The sequence below is a fragment of the Peromyscus eremicus genome, chromosome 3, assembly GCF_949786415.1.
Source record: "Peromyscus eremicus chromosome 3, PerEre_H2_v1, whole genome shotgun sequence".
Lineage (NCBI taxonomy): Eukaryota > Metazoa > Chordata > Mammalia > Rodentia > Cricetidae > Peromyscus > Peromyscus eremicus.
The window spans coordinates 157,746,177-157,753,506 of NC_081418.1; positions in this window are offsets into that span (position 1 = coordinate 157,746,177).

The window sequence follows — 7,330 nt, forward strand, 5'->3', positions numbered from 1 at the left end:
CTTCATCTGCTGAGCCATCTTACTGGTCTCCATATTTTTTTGGGTTTTTTTTTTTTTTTTTTTTTTTTTTTTTTTTTTTTTGGTTTTTCGAGACAGGGTTTCTCTGTGTAGCTTTGCGCCTTTCCTGGGACTCACTTGGTAGCCCAGGCTGGCCTCGAACTCACAGAGATCTGCCTGGCTCTGCCTCCCGAGTGCTGGGATTAAAGGCGTGCGCCACCACTGCCCGGCCATATTTTTTTTTTTAATGTAAGCACAATTACAAAACCGAATAGAAGAATTAGTATGCAGAAATGCTTTCCCACAGAGGATTTTTTATTAACACATAATAGTAAAATAAAAAAGAGCAATAAACTGTGATTGGCCTAAGTGCTTAGGAGCATAAAAAAACTTTGGATGCATAAACCTTTTGCATATCTAATTCTGGATTTAAAAGAAAGAGGAGGAGGAAAAAAGAATTTTGAAAACTTCTAGAAAATATAAATTTAGGAATGAAGAAAAGACTTATTTGAAGTTATACTTTACATTTGCCTAAAGGAGAGGTACAACAAAAAGAACTTAACAAATAGTAGAAAGTAGCTACAGATCCCATAAGACTGATTGTGAAAGGTTAGTATTATCTGTAGAAAGAGATTTTTAACAGTGGAAAATTAATCATTGGATTATAATGATTTGTTTTTAAAAATGGAATGCACTGGTAGTCTAGTAAGTATAGACAATTTACAATAATGTATTATTCTAGGAGCCCACAATTCTATTTCTTTTGTTTTGAAATCTAAAATATATCTAATTTTTACTGGTTGGTCATGAAATATTTTTACTTTTGAACTAGGATAACAATCTTAATTTTCTAAGGTATTTATTATTTTTTAAAAGGAGTTCTTCAAAGTTGTCTGGAATATAGCAACTTCACTTTAAAGAACTTCAATGTCAAAGTCTAAAAAGCAAAAACCCTCAAGAAAACTTCATAAATAGAAGGTATGCAATCTCTTAGAGGAGACAAATACTTCTTAAATTCTATTTACTTACAAAGATCTTCTGTCTTTAACATTTGTTTTACCTATGCCATAGAACATGTTCTTGTATAGATAAGTCCTTCTCTATTAAATAAGCATGAAAAATTGGCTTATTAAACTAGCTAAGAATGTGGGTATTCCCTCATATACTACATTGAATAAAATGCTCTCCAATAACCAAGCACAGATTACAAATAATGGAATGAATAAATCAAATATATTTTCTACTGTGATAAATGTCAACTTTTATTGTATTAGTCAATCAAAAGATTTAATCTTTCTTAAGAAGAAATCAGTGGGCAGGAATAGGGTGTGGCTCAGCAATGGGGTGCTTGCTGGACCTGTGTGAGACCCTGGGTAGCATCCACCGCACTGCAAAACAAACAAAACAAAAACTGATCGATTTCCCCACATAGAATCCTATCCATTCAATGCAAGGTCACAAATGAATTGATACTGTACATATAACTAAATTTGTAAAGTCCACAAGTTTAAAACTTTTGTTTTTTTAATAAATAAGAGTGATTTAAAATAATCTTTGCATGAAGGCTGCAAAAATTGTTTTCAAATAAAGCAGAAAACTGCCAAACTGAAGTCATGCTAGTCAGTATGGCCAGTGCCACTGTTGAGAAATAAGTATGTACTTCAGAATTGGTGTCCTAGCTCCTGAGTGACCATTTCCGTTTTCTGTAATAATAACCCAAGATGAGTTGTCTGAAATTAAATCTTTATGTAAATGCCATTTTAACTACAATAGTCCCTGATATATTGTAGCCTGGTTCTTTTATTTAAATACCTGAAAGACTTCAACTGAGACACCTCTTTCATCTTGTTACTCAAGGTATAAATTAATGAGATAATTTGTATTAGAATATGTGATTTGATTTGGGATTTTTCAGAACTGACAATCTGTTTATGAGAAGGCACAAGCAATTGACCTCTGTCGTTATAAGGCAAGAATATAAGATGTTTGCATGAAATATTTCACATCATGTAAGCTTTCCCATATCTATAACATGGATTCTACATTGAAACCTTACTTGTCTTGTGATCTCTTCACTAGGAATGCAAGGAGGCTGTTACATGTACTGGGTCTCCTTTCCATACTGAAGTGCATGGCTTTATCCCTCAAGTGTATTTTTACACCTCTCAGCTGGGGTTGTTTAATAATCTGCCACATCTGAACTGAAGCTTAAATGACCTGCTGAACCAGATAATTTCTAAGATTGGAGTTTAATTGCTCTACAACACTTGCTGAGAATTTATTTTATTTTAACTAACTTTCATAATCAGTTGCTGCTCATTATACCTCTCTGAGACCATTGAGAAGTAAATTTGATGCTTCTTAGTGTGAATGTATGCTCTTTGTTTAAGGGAAATGGCACCACTGTGTTGACAAATCTTTTTGTTGTAATGGTGAAACAGAAGGAATCCTAGGGGCAGTGGTGGTGCACATCTTTAATCCCAGCACTTGGGAAGCAGAGGCAGGCAGATATCTGAGTTCCAGCCAGCCTGGTCTACAAAAGGAATAATTGGGTTCAAAGCTGTTATTGTGTGGCAAATTAGAGGAAATACTTTTTAATGTTATTGCCATAGAACTTTTAAGCCCAATGGTTTGACAGTTAGAGTCAATCAAACAATATTTTTGAAAATCTTTTATGACATTTTTGTAATATATTCACTGTTTTTATTTGCATGGCTATGCATATATGAAGACACGATTCTGATGTTGTGTTTCTTTCCCATGTTAAAATTTGTGTTGTGTGTGGTGAAACCTAATTTCTATGCTGTATGATTATTCTTGTAATGATTAAGTTATTCCTCCCTCTCTTATTATGCCTTTGGGGCTTAAACAATGTGAAGTGTTTCTATCTAATAATAATAATACCATGTGAAACATGACTAAAGACCAATTTAAGAAATGGTCTTGCTAATTATATAAAAATCCAAACATCAGAGACATTATCAAAGACACATGAATTTGTTTTAAATTTAGAAAGTTCTTATGAATTTATTGTTTGATGTTCTTTTTACTTTTTTAATTGTAGATAATCCCAAGTGAGTTTCACAAAGGAGAATCCATATGACATATGCTTGTTTCTGTGATATGATTATACATTTAGTAGTTGTATGAAAGGCACTCCATTGCTAAGGAAATAACCAGATACTAATAATTATTATGTTGGTTAATCTTACCAACTGACTATATTGTAATGCGAAACATTTTTCAGTAAATAAACTGTTTATCTTTTGTTCATTTCATCAATGCTAAATTTTTATTAGTTTAGAATTTTTCTGTGTGCCATTTTCATTTATGCTTACAACAAATAAAAAGTATAGGAACCTCTATATGATATATATTTTGATCCAATATAAGATCTTATTTAAACTAAAAACAGAAGGGTTTGCTTTAATATTTCTGCATATTCCTGTTAAGTGATATGTATCAACTTTATTTTCTCCTTTTCCTACTCGTAATCTTTCCTCAAAGGGTATTTTGGCAGGAAGATGCATTTAGTTGAATTCAGCTAGAAATGTATTAATTCAGGAAACAGTGTTTTAATGAAAAGAGAATGGAGCTTTATATTTGGAAGTAGTCCTTTTTTCTTTTACATAAGAAAGAACTCAGTCAGCAAATGTGAGGGAGGTCACTTTTACTGGGTCTTTCTTCTTTTTCTCCCCCTTTTTTATTAAGAAATTTTTTTATTCGGTTTGCATACCAATCACAGATCCCTCCTCTTCCCTCCTCCTGCCCATCCTCCAGCCTTCCATGAGCAACTCACCCTCCATTCACTCCTCCAAAAGTTAAGGCCTCCCATGGGGAGTCAGCAGAGCCTGGAATATTCAGTTGAGGCAGGTACAAGCCCCTCCCACTGCATCAAGGCTGTCCTACCATGGGTAATGGGCTCCAAAAAGTCAGCTCATGCACCTGAGATGGATCCTGCCTGAAGGCCCCTTAAGCAGATCAAGCTACACAATAGTCTTGTTTATGCAGAGGGCCTAGTCCAATCCCATGGAGGTTCCACAGCTGTTGATCTAAAGTTCATGAGTTCCCACTAGCTTGGTTTGGTTGTCTCTGTATGTTTCCACATCATGATCTTGATGCCCATTGTTCATAGAATCCCTCTTTCCTCTCTACAACTGGAGTCCTAGAGCTCAGCCTGGTGCTTGGCTATGGATCTCTGCATCTTCTTTAATCAATTACTGTAGAAAGGCTCTATGATGACAGTTAGGGTATTCACCGATCTGATTACTGGGGTAAGCCAGTTCAGGCACCCCTCTCCGTTGTTGCCAGAATCATCCTTGTGGATTCCTGGGAACTTCCCTAGTACCAGGTTTCTCCGTATAATGTCTCCTTCTATCAAGGTATCTCCCACTCCATCTCTGTTCCAGCTCGACCATCCTGTTCCCTTATGTTCTCATCCCCCATCCCCAACCCTCTATTGTGCCCCCTAACCCCCAATTTACTCATGAAGATCTCATCTATTTCCCCTTCCCAGGGCAATCCATACATCCTTCTTAGGGCCCTCCTTGTTAGCTAGCTTTTGAATGGGCTACAGAGCTAAACAGAGAATTCTCAGTGGAAGACTCTCAAATGGCTGAAAGACATTTCAGGAATTGCTGAACATCCTTAGTCATCAGGGAAATGCAAATCAAAATGACTCTGAGATACCACCTTACACCTGTCAGAATGGCTATGATCAAAAACACTAATGACAATCTATGTTGGAGAGGATGTGGAGCAAGGGGAACACTCCTCCACTATTGGTGGGAGTGCAAACCTGCACAGCCACTTTGGAAATTAGTATGGCAGTTTCTCAGAAAATTGGGAATCAATTAATCTCAAGACCCAATGATACCATTCTTGGGCATATACCCAAGGGATGCTCAATCATACCACAAGGACTTTTGCTCAACTGTGTTCATAGCAGCATTATTCATAATATCCAGAACCTGGAAACAACCTAGATGCCCCTCAACCGAAGAATAGATAAAGAAAATGTGGTACATATACACAATGGAGTACTGCTCAGCAGTAAAAAACAATGGCATGAAATTTGCAGGCAAACGAATGGAACTAGAAAATATCATCCTGAATGAGGTAACCCAGATTCAGAAAGACAAACGTGGTATATACTCACTCATAAGTGGATACTGGATGTAAAGCAAAGGGTCTTCCTTCAATATAAGTGATAGTAAACCAGCTGTTCTGGGAATCATCTGTTTTGATTCTGCTTCATTTTACAGTGGTTCAGGGGAAAAACAGGCAAGCATAGGTTTATGTGAGGTGCTAATGAGTAAAAATGAAATACTTTGTGTAACTGATCAAATTTATGGGCCTGGCTAAGGTTGCCTCTTCACCTTTGGAACAGAAGACTTTAGAAACACAGTTGTCTTAAAAAAAAAAAATCTCTTGCCAGGCAGTGGTGGTGCATGCCTTTAATTCCAGCACTCGGGAGGCAGAGGCAGGCAGATCTCTGTGAGTTCAAGGATACCCTGGGCTACAGAGTGAGTTCCAGGAAAGGTGCAAAGCTACACAAAGAAACCTGTCTGGAAAAAAATTTTCCCTGTTCTAAAAACTACTGTTTTTATTTTTGTCTTAGGAGGTTGGACATACAAGTGTATTTGATACTTGCCTTTTTCATATGCAGTAACACCATAGTTTGTCATATTCCTAAAACTTAAATAATTAGACAAGCCTCCATAAACATCAAGAAAGTATTTTTTAATCCAGGTACATTGACACATCCCTGTCACAGTTATTGGAGAGGTGAAGGCAGGAGGAGCAGGAAGATCACTTGAGCTTTTGAGTTTAAGGCTAGGAAGACTGCCTTGAGAAGAAAAAAGAAAAGAAAAAGTCTTTTTTTTTTAACCTCTGCATTTTACAGACAGCTTGTAATATGGAGTATCCCTGTAATCCCAATTGCTTAGGGAAGTCCAGAATGTACTGGAACTTCAATACACTTTTCTTAATATTTGGTGCTGCACATGCACTGTAGGAGTTACAGTGATTATCATCTGAGAAATGGGTCTTTTGCTCTCCATCTTTTCTTACAGGACTTAACATTCCCATAGTTAGAATCACCAGACACTAAGAATTTAAGTTAACAAGTAGTTATTCTTATCATACCTTCCTGATGAGTCAAAATACTAGATCTTTAATATCATTATAAATTGCCTTCATGAGTGAATTAATTCCTCTGATAGAATTGCTTCTTAAACAGTTTATAGATCAATCATATTTGAATGGGTAACAGAACCTCAGATGTTTAATTCATAATATAACTGTTGAAGAAGATAAATCTCACTGCCAGAAGTTTAAGTATCAAAAGTAAATGTGATGTGTAATAGAACTAAATTATAGAGGACAATATAAAAATAAAATAAGTCAACCATGATAGCAGATTGTTGTAGTAAAAGTTACAACAAAAATACTTAATTTTCTTTCATACCCACATTTGTAGGGCATACAAGATGGATATTTTCATAGCCTTACCTCTTTTAGTACAAAAGTCAGTTGGGAGTGACTATAAACACTCACAAAGAAGTCTGTTTCATGTCCCACAGCAGAATGATGAATATAATTTGAGAGAGCAAGTATGAAAAGAAAATGTAGAATTTCTTGTTCAAAGATTAAGCATTTCAGGGCAGTGACATCAGGTCATTAAAGCAATCAAGAAGTCCCAATGAATCTAGGCTGCTATATGACAGTGTCCAGAGTATGATGAAACATTGGGTGATTTTCAGTTTCTATGGTTGAAGAAAATATTCTAGAGAAAATGTAATGGTAGCACACCAAGCACTTGGTCTGTCATGTAAAGTCCCTGAGCCCCAGCCTACTTATGGTTTGCCATAGTTTAAGATTCCATCTTGCAATACTCATTTTCCATACAGCTGTAACATTTTAACTCAAAAGTTTATAAATTCTGATACATGTACCATAGTATGCTGAAATTACAGAAAATTCTGAAAGAATAGGAATCTAACTATTGGGATCCAACCCCTTAATAGCCTTTTCCCAGGATCCATGGAAGAATCTACAATGAACTGCTGTGGGATGGTCTGTATGTCAAGTGTGTTGCTGATTGGTCAGTAAATAAATCACTGATTGGCCATTGGCTAGGCAGGAAGTATAGGCGGGACAAGGAAAAGAATTCTGGGAAGTGGAAGGCTGAGAGAGAGACTGCCAGCCACCGCCATGACAAGCCGCATGGGAAGATCCCGGTAAGCCACGAGCCATGTGGCAAGGTATAGATTAATGAAAATGGATTAATTTAAGCTGTAAGAACAGTTAGCAAGAAGCCTGCCATGGCCAT